Here is a 15,364-nt window from a genome sequence, read left to right on the forward strand (position 1 = left end):
GTGCAGCAAATACAGTAAATTATTGATAGTGGAAATTGAATGGTGGAGGCAATAATGGTATCCCCTGATTGACTAGCTCCATTTGATCTTGGTAAAGACAGAGAGATGGCACGCTCCCTGGCTGGGCTGGCTGCGGCAAGTGGGAGTGCACGCGTGTGCTGGCGGGGCATAGCACCTTGTGCCACATCCCACGGCAAGAGCCAGCTGTGGGAGAGGCACTGGCTTCACCCCCTTCCTGACCTGTCACCTCTTTCCTTCCCTCCTGCCTCACAGGCAAAATTGGAAGCAGTTGATTTTCTGAAGAAGATAGCACAACTCTTTTATGAATTTGTTAAAACACGTATTTTTCTACACCTCAAAGCCTGACTGCCATCTAATTGCAATTAATGCCAAAGGCCCGCCCATTCACTCCATGCACTTGTGAAAATTTATTTATACTAGGAAAAATGTGTGCAACTCATTGCTGCCCTCAGACAGTCTGATTGCCTGTGTGCTTTTGCTATGAAACACCTGCATTGATCAGTAAAGAAAATAACCCAGGTGTTTGAAATTCGAGTACACCCAAGGCCTTCCATATAAATCAGCTTTTAATATATATTAAAGGAAAGATTCCTGGTGGTTAATAACCTTTGCAGCTTTAAGAACTTTTTTAAAAATCATGCCTAAGTACCACATCACCATCCTTCTGGCACTTGGGGGTTTAGCTTTGCGTGGTTGAACTAAAAATGTCAGCGTGTATGAAGACAGTTCTACCTCTTTTGTCTCAGTGTTTTCCAGTCCAAATCTACCCAATTTACGAGAAAGGAGACATTTTCAAAGTCTTCACTAACAGCCTGGGCCTATTTCTGTATTATTCAAATTCTGCCTTTAGGGATATATCAGCCATTCCTTTTCCCACTCTAATATACCAATATAAGTTTATATCTCTCAGCAATAATGCCAGGTGGATGTTCCAGAGGTATTTCAAACACATGATTGTACCTGGAACTTTCTAAGTGAATGTGTGCATTTTATTTATCAGTTTTAGATTTCGCTCCACAATACCATTTAACTTTCCAGATACAACTGTACCTGATTTCACTAAGGCAGCATGTTTTCAGCAGCCTTTTTGCACAGTCATAAAACAGCACAGTTTCAATATTCTGTGTTTATAAGATGATGCCTGCAAGTATTTGGATGATCTACCAGACAAGTTAAACAGTAGCAGGAGAGGCTACTTTAATCAGCTGTAATATGATACATTACACACTTGTTATTCCTGGAGGAAAGACTCTTCTGCTAGTACACTAAACATGCAGATGAGCAGAAGCAAGTATCATGCTTTAGAAACACTGCCGGCTTTTTCTCAGGAGTGAAGGAGAAGGGATATACTCTGAAAAAATCTGCTTGCAATCAGAACAAGTTTTTTAATTTTTGAAAGGAAGCATGTTACATACTGCCTGACAAGTCCTCACTCTGTGGGTAAGCACTTCAGCTCAGCTCTGCTAAGAACATAGGAACCATTAATTCCGTGCAACCATGAAATTGCCATTTTTCTCTGCTACAAAAATGCTGCCTTTTGCATCTGTGTAGAGATTTTCCCGGGGAAGAGGTGTGGTCAGAGAGCTGCTGTTTCTTGCTGGTATAATCAGCCCTTTGGGCATTATTACCAGCCAGTGCTTGATTACTGGGAAAATGAAAAAGTAGTGTAAATAATTACTTGTTTGGATTTTTAATGCACATGCAAGCTGGGCTCCATATTTTTCAATCAGACCCTGACTTCCAAGAGAATTTTGTATGAATGAACCCCAAAAAATTGGGTCTTCAAGGTATTAGTTTGTGAAGCGACTGATAGTCCTCACATGGATTTTGTGGGAGACGTAGGATGCAAAGATCAGGCATCCTGATGTTTTCTTGGTAGACCCAGAAGGAGTTTTCTCTTGTTGTGTCTGAAAAAAGACATCTTCCATCCTGTCTCAGGAGCAGCTACGTTTTCCCCACTTGGACTGTACAGATGTCAGAAGTAAGAGGCACTTGAAAGGAAAATCACACCACGATGGCATGGGGAAGAAAAGGGCAGACAGTCCCTTTTCTGGTGGTTTCAGATAATTCAGTGTATCAAGCCTCTTGGTGTTGTCACAGTATGCCCACTTTATAGCATTTACCTTGGAACCAAATGTTTTTTCTATACATGACTAACTAAAATTATTTTTTGCATACACAAATCAATCTTTACTCTGTCTTAAACAGCAACAGGGAAAGAGTATGCGTTGTCAATCAACAAAATGTTGATTTATCCCTGCAGTAATATTGCTTGTAGGAGAGTAAGACCATTGCCTTTTGCTCAATTCAATTTAAACTGTAGCATAGGCACTAATGATTCTGTAGATACTATAAAGAAGAAAGCAGAAGCACGCACATCTGGTTTCTGTCTCAGTGGAGGTTATGCATTATAGTGATTGATGTACGAGGTCCAAATTTACTGATAAACTAATTATATGATAAAGTAGTTTGTGGGGCTCCTAAATTCCCCCATTGCAATTGTAAGAGAAGCAATAAAAAAGTCAATATTTGAAAAGAGTAGCATTCTTAAAAGGTCCATAGTTAGACAAAAGGTAATGGGTGATTGAGTCTCCCCTCCCCCAAACTGTGTCTTTACACTCCCCATTTTATTCACGTAGTATCTTGACCTGTTTTTGAATGAGAAAAAGGTCAAGAAGCTACAATTTGGAATGCTTCTCACTTGGCTGTCAGGAATATAAACTAATTCTGGTTACAAAAAGGACAATGCTATTGATGTACTTGGGTTTTGATGCTACAGGGTTTTTTCTGTTAAAAATTTTAATTGGCTGAAGTCACTTCCTATATCATTACAAGCATTTTATGTTTAGTTATGTTTATTCATGTTTCCTACTTACCTATATTTGCTATTTTTTTCACATTAAAGGGATGAAAAATTAATGGAAATAAACTTTTCCAACTCAAGTAATGCTAAAAATTGCAATGGATTATATACACAAGTTATATACACAACCAGGGTTGCAGACATGGTGCAAGATGACTGGGCTGTGATGCCGCTCTACAATGATTCAGTGATTGCAGCACACACAAGAGAGCCCCTCATGCTCCACACTAACATCAGTGGCACTAGAAAAACCTCAGCATCTTTGAGGACCAAAGCCAAATTCTGCTTAACTTTGTAAAATCTTTACATTATAGGGGCTTCGGCTGAGTGAGATGTTGAGAGAAAGATGGTGGTGATCACTTCCCCAGCTTACCCCTTGCATCCAGGGGTTGGCCAAGCTGTGACCACAGCCTCTCCTAGGCATCCCTGTTGTATGTTAATGCCCTGGGGTTGGTGGTTCTTGGATCTCACAATCTTGAGGTTTACATTGTGTTCAGCCTACAAAGAGTTGCTGATGTTCTGGTCTGCAAGCGCTTGCTGGGTGACTAGAATATACCCTGTGCCTTAAATAGTGCAGTGTAGTTGATCTAAATTTCAAGCATAATTTCACCTTCAGTGAACAACATTTTTTAAGAGGCTTTTCAGCCTCATTTTAGCAGGGAAAATGTTAAGCAAAACAGCAAAGACGGGAACACAAACGCAAAGATCTTTCATTAGACATGGTTTGTAGGCTGCATGTACACAGGATAAAGCAGGAAAACCTACTCTTTGAACAACAAGCACCAAAACCACAACATTTTTCCTGAAGAAAATACCACCTAATAGCTCAGAATTGCCACCCTGCAGCTACAGCAAAAGTGATTTTAAAACTCTTGCAAACAATTAAAATAATTGGTTTCTTCTCATGACTGCTACAGGTATGCCAGCTTTCCATCACATGGCAGCATCTGTACCCTGAATCTTGTCCCATGCCTTCCAGTCAGGGATTTCAGCACAATTTATGTACATGAAACTACCTCTCTGACAGAGTTCTGTGGTAGGTGCAGATTAGCCTTTTGCAAACAAGGAAATGCATGGATCTATTACACATAAATCTATTAAGCTGCTCATGAACATACTTGTTTGGTGAGCATGCCAATTCTGGGTTTGTTCCTTGCCACCACTCATATATTTGTCTCTACTGTCATCAAGTGTTGTAGAAATAGAATGTATCATATGTGGCAATTGCCACATGCAACGATGTGCACAGACACACACATGCACACACACAAAATCCTTCTAATCTAAACCTCTAGGCTTTTCTTTTGGGGTTTTGCATCGACTCCATGCACTGTTTGGTCAGTGGGACTCCTAAACCACACATGAAATCCCTCTTGCCTGTGCTGAAGGGCTGGGGGAAGCCAGGAGGATAATTCACCCTTCATTCTGACACCTGGTCCCGTGGCCAGTGTCCAGCCATGCCAGGCTTGCCCCACGCTGTGGGGTGCAGGGCAGCTGTTGAGGATGGTGGCACAGAAAAAAAGGTGAGAATAAGAAACAAAAGTAAGGAGAGAATGAATCCAACCCAGCAGAAACATTAAAAGCTTGGTTTGTCATTCCCTGATGCTTCGACATTCACTAAAACTGGCAATTCATCTGAGTGTCTCTACCTTACTGCTGTTGTTTTAGAGGCATTAAACACCCATTACCTGAGCAGAGAGCAAAGTATCTGGGTTGTGCCCAAGAGTATCCTGTGTACCAGGTGTCTGGTGTATGGTGCCTGAGCCTTCCTCACTCACACCTGACCTTCCTGCTAACAGCCCAGCCAAGGCTCCATCACAGCAGACAGAAAAGAGGGCATGGTACAACAACAAAAATGCAGACTCTGAGGGAGAAGCAGACATGGGAAGGGAAAAGAAGATCCCCTCTTCCCCAAAGAGGTTGTGTGTGATTCCTTGGGATGGTGGAAACCTGAGCTGAGTGTGGAAAGATTAGATGGCTGGAGATGCACTCCTGTGACGAATCAGGCCATTGGAGCTCTATGATTAAAGAAGATCAGAAAACTGTCGGTGCACTTGTGGGTGAAAGGTGTTGGGATTGACTCATCTCTCCTTTCCTCTAAGTATTCAGTGGGTTTCAATTAGATGCAATATAGTGGATTATTTTTAATATTTAAAGGGATCAGATTCCAGGGGGCTTATAAACTTAGCCAGGCATCTTACTGGAATAGGTATATGCCTTACCAAACCCTCCTCAGTGCATAACTTTGGAGAGCTTATTTTGAGTGTGTCCTAAAAATAAGCAAGCCCCAAAATCCCAGGTCCACAGCCCTGTGAATGCCCTTTTGTAGTTTATTTCTATTTAAGCAACTAAAATCTCCTCTGACATCAAGCTCAAACACTCCATTTGCCAGGTGCAGCAGCTCAGCGATATTGCCCGGAGAGTGATGGGCGATAAGAGATCCAAAGCAAACAGTCAGGGAGGGGAGATGGAAGATGGTGTTTGGCACCAGGGCCAGCGGCTGTTCTGGGGTGCCCACCACCCACAGGATCCCACTCTGGCCAGGAACTGGCAGGAGGGATCCTCCTTGGGTACACAGAAATCCTTGGGAATGAAAAGCATGTGTAAACATTAAATAGTTCTTCTGGCTCTCCTGCCCTTCAGGACTTTCATATTAATATATTTTACACTGCACTTAGATAGTTGTCTTCATCTTCCCGAAGAGGTTAAGGTACTTTGGCTTCATCCTTTTTCAAAGCAGAGCCACATCAATACTTTTAACAAGCTGATGTGTTTAAAGATGAATTCAGGATATTTTTTCTTTAAATAGCGTATTGAGCTATTTCACCTAAGAAACAAAACATAAGAGTTCAAAACACTTTCCATGTTAACCACCTAAAGCATTAAAGAGAGAAGTATCTGCAAAACAGTAGATATTTTTGTTAATTGCACACTAAAATTATCAGTGCAGCAATAAAAATTAAAGAGTTCTCAAAATGAAACCCAGACCCCATCATGTTCTCCTCCTCCAGTTACTGTGACTTGTGGCTCAAGAAACAAGTACTGGATTAGTCACATTAAAGCAAAAATTTCCCTTGACTAAAATGTTTCATTTGTATGGTGTCATTTCTGTTTACTGAATACTTGGGATTGCTAATCCTTCAGTAATTTAATGACTGGAACCAAGTTGTGTATAAACTTTACTACATTACACTTTGGAGATTAATAGGCAGCCATGTGTCTGTCCAGTTTTCACTTGTCCAAATAAAAGGTATGGTCTGTTCATCTATGACAGTGGGATGCCCAGGTGGCATGTGAGCACTGACAGCAGCAAGTCATTGTTGGGTAATGTGCTCACCTATTCCTCAGGGTGCGCTAATACACAGCAAAAGATGCCAACAAAGAGGGTACTGTCCTCACTTCCTCTTTCCTTCCACTGTGACACCCAGCCCCAAAGAGTGGGAATTGCACATGGGCCATTATTACTCTGCATTGGCCAGATGAAATTAATTCATTGATGTGCATGGCAGAATTGCTTTAAATGGTAACTAGTGCCAGATCAGCTGGTTTTTTGGTACTACTATTAAAATATTATTTTCCTCCTCACTAGTACAGTATGGGGGTAATTGGATGCATAGCTGGTTCTCTACAGCATATGATGTGCTCAGACGATCATTTATAGACGCAGAGAGATGGGAACAAAACATAGGGTGGATGTATGACTACTTGGGAATTCAAAAATCCTGAAATATTGATTCAGAAAATCAATATAAATTTAAGCTATTTTAAAATAACTTCCCTCACGTTCTACACCATTTCTCAAATGGGAAAACATATTGATTTCTCTGCCCCAGCCTGCACAAGGTCAGGGTGGCTCTTGAGGGGTGGTTGGGCAGGAGCATCTAGCAATGGAGCCATGGCCACCACCACAAAACCCATGTGAACATAACCTTAAGCAGGATGAAAGAAATCCCAAATTTTCATGCTCGAAGCCCCTGTATTTTTAGGGTTGGATATGACTCAAAGAATACCCAAGTAAAATCTACCCCTGGCTTTGGCAAGACATTTAGTGGAGCCTTGGTGGTTCAGGACTTGTGCCATTAGAGTATAAATTCATAAACAACATAATATACATTTAGTTTCTGGACAATGTTTATTTTTCATGTAGTTTATACATCTGAAACATAAATGCTTACAAGGGAGTGTTTTAAACACGTCTTTGTATTTCATTAGTTAACTGTTTAATCTGCTATAATTTATTGCAAATTGCAGTTGTACTATATGGCCTCATGGTGCCTTATTTGAACATAAACACCACTGAAGTCAGCAGGAATGCAAAGTTTTTAAATCAAGGGAGCCAAATGCTAGATTTTCAGCAAGGACTTTGCACCAAGGCATTAAACCCCTTATTTTAGACTTTTTTTACATTTCTGTTTGATGCTTTACCCTGCTACGTGCTCCAAGCAGAATAATTTTCCCTTAAAGGCATGCATAGCTTCTTCCCCCTTGGTTTCTTAATTTGGGTTAGATCCCGTAATACGAAAAATATACTCAGATATTGCACCTAGAGCACATTGATGAGACCTAAAGAGCTCTTCTGTGAAGGGAATTAAGATCAAAAAGAATGTGGAATTTAAATATGCAACATTTCTTCTTGGATATGAAATAGAAAAATTGTTTTGATGCAAAAGTTCTTGTGACAGAATACGTTACTTAGACTCTGAGACCATATTAGGATAAAATGGCTTTTTTATATAGGAATTGCACTCCTTCATATGGAAATTATGACATTTTGTCTATTGCCTCTTACTACAAATGTTTAAAGAATCTGCTAAAAATATTCTTTTAAGAAGCTGTATCAAGATAAAAGAAAGTAAATAAGAGACGGTAAATTTTCAGGCTTATTTCTGATCAGTTTCTTGATTTAGACCCTGTTAACCACCAGAAAATCGCACCAAGTACCAGAGTTGTGGACGCATAACTGACAACAAAGTTTATTTTGCAGTTTTGGTTTGCTGTGCTTTTGTCAGACCCTCACCCTCACAGTAAATGAACATTGTGTTAATTCCAGGAACTGATGGGCTTTACAGAGACTCAGGAAAAAAGGCTCAGCCTGAATGCTAACACAAATGAATGACATGCAGATGAAATACACATTCTCATTGTCTGACAAACTGGTACTAGACCTCCATCTAAATTTAGCTGATTGATTTTTAACTAACCATTAATCTTTACTAACACAACACAAAATGCATGGACTTGGAAGGCAGTGGACAGCTTCCCTCATCAAGGCTTCAGATAAAGCCGGGCAGGACACGCTTGCAGAAGGCTGAGGGATTGCCAAACTAGCTTGCTGGGACGGTAGACCTTTCACCCTGTGCTCTTCCACACTGGGCAAGACTCATGGCTATTTCTATTCCATCCAAGCACAGCTCCCCTAATGTGGGCCAGCCTGGGCCTGCCAGGACTCCAGCACTATCCACCGCTTCTGGTTGCCCTTCACCTTGGGGTGCTCACACACATTCTCACTGGTAGAGGCCCCATGGGGGTCCACAGGAACCATGCAGGGCTTCCCTGCAGGGAAGTTCTGATGCTAATTAGAGCCCCAGGCAGCTGTCACACAATGGCCTCTGGTGGCTAAGGAGGTGAGTCAGTACCTTGGACAGGCTAACAGATCCAAAAGAAAAGAATTTGGAAAGGTCCATCATCTTTGGCTTTTCTCCTGGCCTGAAGTGTATGCCTCACATTAGTCTGAATTTCTTCCCTGTTTTGTCTGGAAAATCCCTACAAATAGGAAATTCTGGCCCTTTCAAATTAACTTTCTAGGTTTGTCTTTGTAAGGACTTAGCCTCTTGTCAGACGTTTTGGCTTCCTTAAAATTTGGGAGCCAGCAGAATTTTCTTTAGGGATTGCTGCAGAAATACTTTGATGGGAAAGTAGATGATAAAAATAACTATTTGGTGTCAAAGGCAGTAGACTGGGAATTAAAAGCTCTTCTTAACTCAGAGACATTTGGGTCTTTAAAAGAGTTCAGAAAAAGAGACGAGAAAAGCAGTGGGTATCCAGGGCTATGACCATGGTTGGGCAGCTGAGTCTAGGTGAAGGATTTGGGAAAACAGGTGGTGGGCAGAAAAACCATGAGAATCATATCTGCCTGGGGAATAAGAGGTGGATAGAGTGACTGACTGCTGATGTAGGATCAAATGCGACACAGAAAGAAAATAGGTGAATCCATGATTAAACCTCTACCTCCTGCCACCACCAGGACCTTTGTGAAAGACTTATGCACAACAATTAACCCCCAAAAAAACCAAAACTAGGGAAAAATCCTAGAATTAAGTACTTGTTCCCTCCAAAGAGGATGAAAACAAAACATGTGACAGAGGTTAGTCATGTCACTTAGAAAGGTGTTCAAAAACCATGATGAATGATGAGTGTGGTGCAAGAACTTAAAATACCTTAGTCGATAAACCAAATTTGGGGCACAAAAAGAGATTCATATGGAAAATACTGTAAGAGTCACTCCTTCTGTCGATGACTCTATGACCAATAGACACATTAGGGTTTTTTTCTCTCTGATGCAATAAATTTTTGGCAATAGAAAAAAGGGTATCACACTTCAGGCTACAGCAAAAGACAGTAGCAAAAGACATTTGAGATGTATCATCATCCACTGGAAGATTTCAAACCTAGAATTTAGCCTCATTTATAAACTGCTAAATCCTTTGTTTTCCTTGTCAATACTATTTTATCAGCTATCTGTTTTCAAAATTCAGCCACATATTCTCTCAAATGGTGTGAGTGAACATGTATTTGACAGAGCAAACCAACACATGAGCAGCTCCAGTCTCTTGACTTCTGCTCATGTCTCTCACTTCATCCCATTCTCAGCAGAGTTGGTTGGGTTTCAAAAGGTACTCACTGTTAGAAATCAGCTGCTTTTTTTTTTTTTTTATTTTAGTAACCACCTGTTTTCCTGAAATCCATTACATCCATTGTCTTTTCATTATATAATTTGGGTTGGAATCTGAATATTTTATCAAATGTCATTGTCAGACTATTGATGATAGCTTTAGAGGGAAGTACTGAAAACCTCTTTGAACAACATAGAACTGAGTTTGTGTTGAAAATACTAGAAAAAAATTAATTTTAAAATGTCAAATATTTTCCCAACTCTGTCCGCCTTGACAATGTGTGGCCTTTTCTGATTCCTGAGAGAAAATCTGAATGGGAGCTAAGTGACAGATAGAAAACTACTTGTGGGCCACCATACAACCTCCTTCTATTGCTGTTGTTTCAAGGGGTGAAACATGTAAAAGAATAAAGAAACCTGAATGCAGGATCAGGGCTGAAGTCAATATTTTGACATTTCCATAGCTGTACAGGTTTAGTGTCTCTAATATTAGAATAAAACACTGCAAGAGTTAGTATGTTAAGCTATACTGTTATGTCTTGTCTTAGACTTGAGCAGTAACCATCTAAACAGTCTCCAGCATTCTCTTTCCATTCAGAAATGTTTCTTAAAAACATATCCTTCAGATAAAGAACCACAAACTTTGTGGTTGGGTTTTGCTTTTTTTTTTTAATTTATGGTATATTTCACCTTATTCAGTGCTCAGAAGGGAGCTTGGTAACATCTCTGTATTGCTGATGAACAAATGGAGGTAAAAGAGTTGGGAAGATCTGTCACACAACACCCAGCCTGCATAGGAACTAGGCTTTACTGTGGGTTATCAATGGAACTAGCCTCACTGGTCTTCCCTCCTATCTGCCTTTAAAAAACACATACACAGAAAGTGAACCCCCAGACCATGTGCTTCTACTTTTGTGAAACAGGTGAGAAAAAGGTTAATGCTGAAACCTTCCCACTGCCAGGGTCCCTTCCTCCTCAGCAGGCCTCACCTTTTTTTTTTTAACTGCTTCAATTTGTATTTTACCAATTGTATAATAATGGAGTCTAGTGAGAAGCTTGTGGCCCCATAAACTTTGGACATAATTTTAACTGTGTCAGCTTTAAAAAGTCAGTATCTGCCTCATCAAAGGGCAATCATGTCCAATGTGGGTGTCTCTGTCAATTGTGTTTTGAACTGCAGCAATAATCCAACTAAACCATGCGAAGAGCTTTTCTACACCCACATTTCTTAATTATCATCATGAGACTGAGGTAGCTGAGACCAGATCTATAATGTTTTCTGGATGTCAAAATGCCCACACACCTTCTGTAATCCTTGTGCTACCAGCCCCCTTTCATATTGCTTTTAGCTGGTCCATCTAATTATCTACTACCATAACTTTTTACTGCATTATTCCCAAATCCCACAAAGGCTCTGTTTAAGAAAAAAGAAACAACTGGTCTGATGAGACCTCTTTAACTGAACAATTCTATAAACATTCTAGCAGATGATAAACTCCTCCTCACCCCTTTCAGAAATGAACCATTTTTTTAGAGTCAGGTAAGACCTAGGGCCTTAAAAGTCTCTGCATACATTGCATCCCTAAACAATGCAATTTCTTGGGAGCTTTGGGGTCCACTGTCCATTTGGAGAATAACTAAATTCATTATTTTCACATGTGCTATAGTTAATAAGGATGTGGAATGGGAAAGTAGCGAAAATGTTATGACTTAATGAACATATTGCATAATCATTCTTGCCAAATGTCAAAATAAATTGGAGGCCACAGTGTATGGTTTATGCTTGTTAAATTGGGGGTTTGTGCGCTATTTTGGGATGGGGGGAAAAAAAAAAAAAGACAGACCAAACCATTAAAAGGCAGGGGGAAGAGAAAATATACACTTGGGCACTTATGGCAAGACCTTGGTCCATTACAGTCCCACCACTAGTGCTCCCCACAAGAGACAATACAACAGCCTGTGACTGTGGAGAAACCACTTACTGACAGCAGAATTGGCTCTGTGGCAAGGTACTGGCCCCAAGGCTCTCCACTAGATAAGGAGGGGAAAGGGCCCACAGCCCAGTTGATTTCACAGACCAGACATGGCTAATCCCTGCCTCTCTGGGAAGCACCAATCTGTGCCAGGGGTGAAAATGAGTCACATACATTAGCAATTTCAAAAGACTTTTTCCTTCAGGGGACTATGAATTTGCACTCTGCCATGAAGTTCAAATGACAACAGGAATAACACGACTGGAACCAGATGCACTTTTTCTGGACACTCCTGTGAAATGTCTATTCATTTCCACAGGTATCCCATTGATTCCACTTTTGGCATAGAGGTACTGAGAAAAGCAGGTTTTGCCTATATTGCAGAGACTTTTCTGTTTGTCCAAGTGATGAGTAGCTTGAAAGGTCTAAGTTTAGAATATCTACACAGCTGAGGACCTGATCCTTTGAACACCAAAGCGTGTCACAGCTATTTTTCCCTTGAGACTGCCTCAGGAAAAGACCAATTAGGATTACATGGTAAGTAAAATTATTCCCATACTTACACGGTTAGGAAAATAGGTCTCTCCAACTGCATATTCAAAAGGAGATCAAAGCAATATTGTTCTTTTGCAGTTAGAGTTTGACTTATTTATGGTTTTCCCCATTACGTACATGTTGCAGCAGCACCAAGAGGCCACAGGCATGTGCTTCTTATTCACCTCTACATCTAGTAATGGGACTGCCATGAAAGTGACTGTATTTCTTGCTGCTTGCATGAAATGTGTGGATACATATATGTGGCTTTCATTTATTTTGTTTCACGACACAAGGAGGGGGAAAAATCCTTTTCATACACCTACATATATCACAAAGCAACTAAGAATAGAAGCAATATTGAGACAGATGGAAATGTTAATGGTGACAGCTCACAAGCAAGAATCACACATTTGTGAAATAATGAAATGGGTGGGCAGTTGTTATATGAACTCCATGTCAGTTGGTATGTTTTCCTGGCTATAATTTTGCAAAAGCATGTCTCAGAGATATTTTCAGTTCATGGGAGAAGTCACTGCCCTACCCTACACCTTGCTCACACGTGGGTGTAGGAATTCACCAAAGGTGATGAGCAGCTTGCAAGTGAACCTGCTCATTACGTGCCTTGGGGGCTGCAGGATGTCCCCTGACATTTCCCTGCCAGGGCACTTTACTATTCCTAACAATGTGGTGGGAGAGATGCAGAAAGGAAGCGTAAAAATATTCGGAAACCCAAACATGAGAGAAACATGGAATACTCACACGCGTTTCAAAATCTTACTTCCAGGCATACAAGCACTACCTTTTCTTTTACATTTAATCTGCCCATATTCTGTAGTCCTTCTTATTAGCTGGACTTGCTGACCACAAATGAAAATGAGCATTACAAAACCACTCCTGCATTTCTCCATTCTTTCTTTCTAGTTCTTCATGCCCCAAAAGCCATCAAATCCATTTTAAGAACCACTTTCACAAGCCTGTTTTTGCTAGCCCCAGTTTCTTAGCCCCAATCTAATGTTAGCTCAAAGGGGAGGGAGCCGTGAAAGTGTCTATTCATATGTATTTTACCTTGCACTACCTGTCTCATTCCCAAGGTCTAGGGAATCTACTGATTTTCAACAACTTTCATAGGTACTGTTTCTTGCAGATGCTGTTTACTGCACTTGATGTTACTATTTTTTGCCAGAGTTCTCCCAAAATCTTATGGATACTCTCTTTGTTTGCATATCTGATTAAAAAAATTCTAGCAGCTACATCTTCAAGTGCTTAGTGGTGATTTACTACAATGATTCATGGTAAGACTTACAGCTCTGAGGAAAATCTGTCCCTTGGGATTTATCCACCTTTACAGAATTTCTCATGGCAGGGCAACCATATGCCACTGTATTTAGGAAGCAACTTATGGTTACTGAAGGGCAGCCAGTCTGCATTTTCTTGGTGCATTTCTAAAAGCTCAACAGCATTAATGTGATAAAGGAAAAAGAAAAGGACTTGCCAAATGTATGCATCCAGCCACCTTAGATTAATGAAATGCTAGACATTAATCCACCAGCATACATGCCTGTGAATGCTGGCCACTAAAAATAAATAGTGAGAAATATCAGACCATTTGAAATAGGAAATTTTTGATCAATCCTGAAAATCAAAAGGTTATCCAAATGGTGAGCTGCTGAGAATGGCAAAGTTGCATAGAGATAATGCCTGTGTCAAATACCGTATTATAAAAACCATCTGCTGGACACAAACACCTGACAGACACCAAACCACTGAAGACAACACTCATGGTACCAGGTAAAATAAAACTTAAAAAAAAAAAAAGGAAAGAAAGGCTGCCATGTCAAAACTTTGGAGGATGAAGAGATATTCAAAGAAGATCAGACATTTTACAGTATCATAACTGTAAGAGATGAAAGGTGGTGATGAACCGCCACCAAAGCAGTGACAGATCGTGGAGAAACAGTAGATACTAAAATCAATAAAACTACTTGCAGATTAAGGTATGAGTCACCATAATGGGACCAAATATGGCCCATGTCATTTGTTAGCAGCCGTCCATCCCATGCGTCTCTGCAGAGAATGATTAGAATTCAACAGAAACATGGCAACAGAGGCAGAAAGGGAAATGTTGGGAGTTTTTTAAGACTTGGTAAGAAAGTAATGGGTGCAAACTCAAAATACAGAATATATACAAAATTACGCATGAAGTGGAAAATTCATATAACTAGAAACTCCTTGACAACCTCCTAGATAACAGAAAAACTTATTTTGGGAAGTGGATAGATTTTTAGTAGGGCTCATCAAGCTCTAGTTCACAGTGGATGTACTGAAACATTAGCTTTACTGCATAAATTTTTCCTAAGTGAAAAAAGGTCAGAGGACGTTTCATTATGAATTTAATGAAACCAATACTGCAAATCATGAGTGTTTGAGTTTCACCCAGCCCGCTGACGACGAATGCTGCTGAGACCTGGCTCTTCCCGGGCTCCTCTCTCCTCGCCTTACAGCTGCTAAGAACTGCCTCATATGGCACCCTGACAGGTATCCCCAGCAAACGCAAGTTCTCCAAGTGGAAATGAAAAATCCACGAAGGGATCCTGCCCGCTCCCTTCCCCGGCCGGCCTGGGGGCTGGGGGGTAAAGGAGGGCGGCGCTAAGTCAAGGCCGCCTGTAGCGCATCTCCTGGAGAGGAGAGCGGCTGCTTTCCTTTAACGATAAAACCCCCAAATCTAGCCGCCCCAAACAGATACGACCGCAGCAGAGGCGACAGGTGACCGACTTTCGTGCGAGCCCCGCGCCGGCGCCCCTCCGGTGCCGTCCTGCACCACCTCCATTTTGGCTGTGCGCGCGGCGCCGGTGTCCGGTCCGGCTCCGGTGCTGCAAGCGATGCCGTCCGGGGGCTGCTGACGAGGAGCGGAGGGGGCGGGAGAGGGGCGGCATCCCCGGCGCCCCCATCCCCGAGGCACCGCGCCCCCATTTCCGCAGGACGGTGCCTCCTGGGGGAGGCGGTCGCCGTAGCAACCACGGTGGGGAGGGGGGGAGGGAACACAGGGGGACGCCGGCGGGGGGAGCCCGGCCCGGCCCG

Source organism: Coloeus monedula, assembly GCF_965178545.1.
Source record: "Coloeus monedula genome assembly, chromosome: 6".
NCBI lineage: Eukaryota > Metazoa > Chordata > Aves > Passeriformes > Corvidae > Coloeus > Coloeus monedula.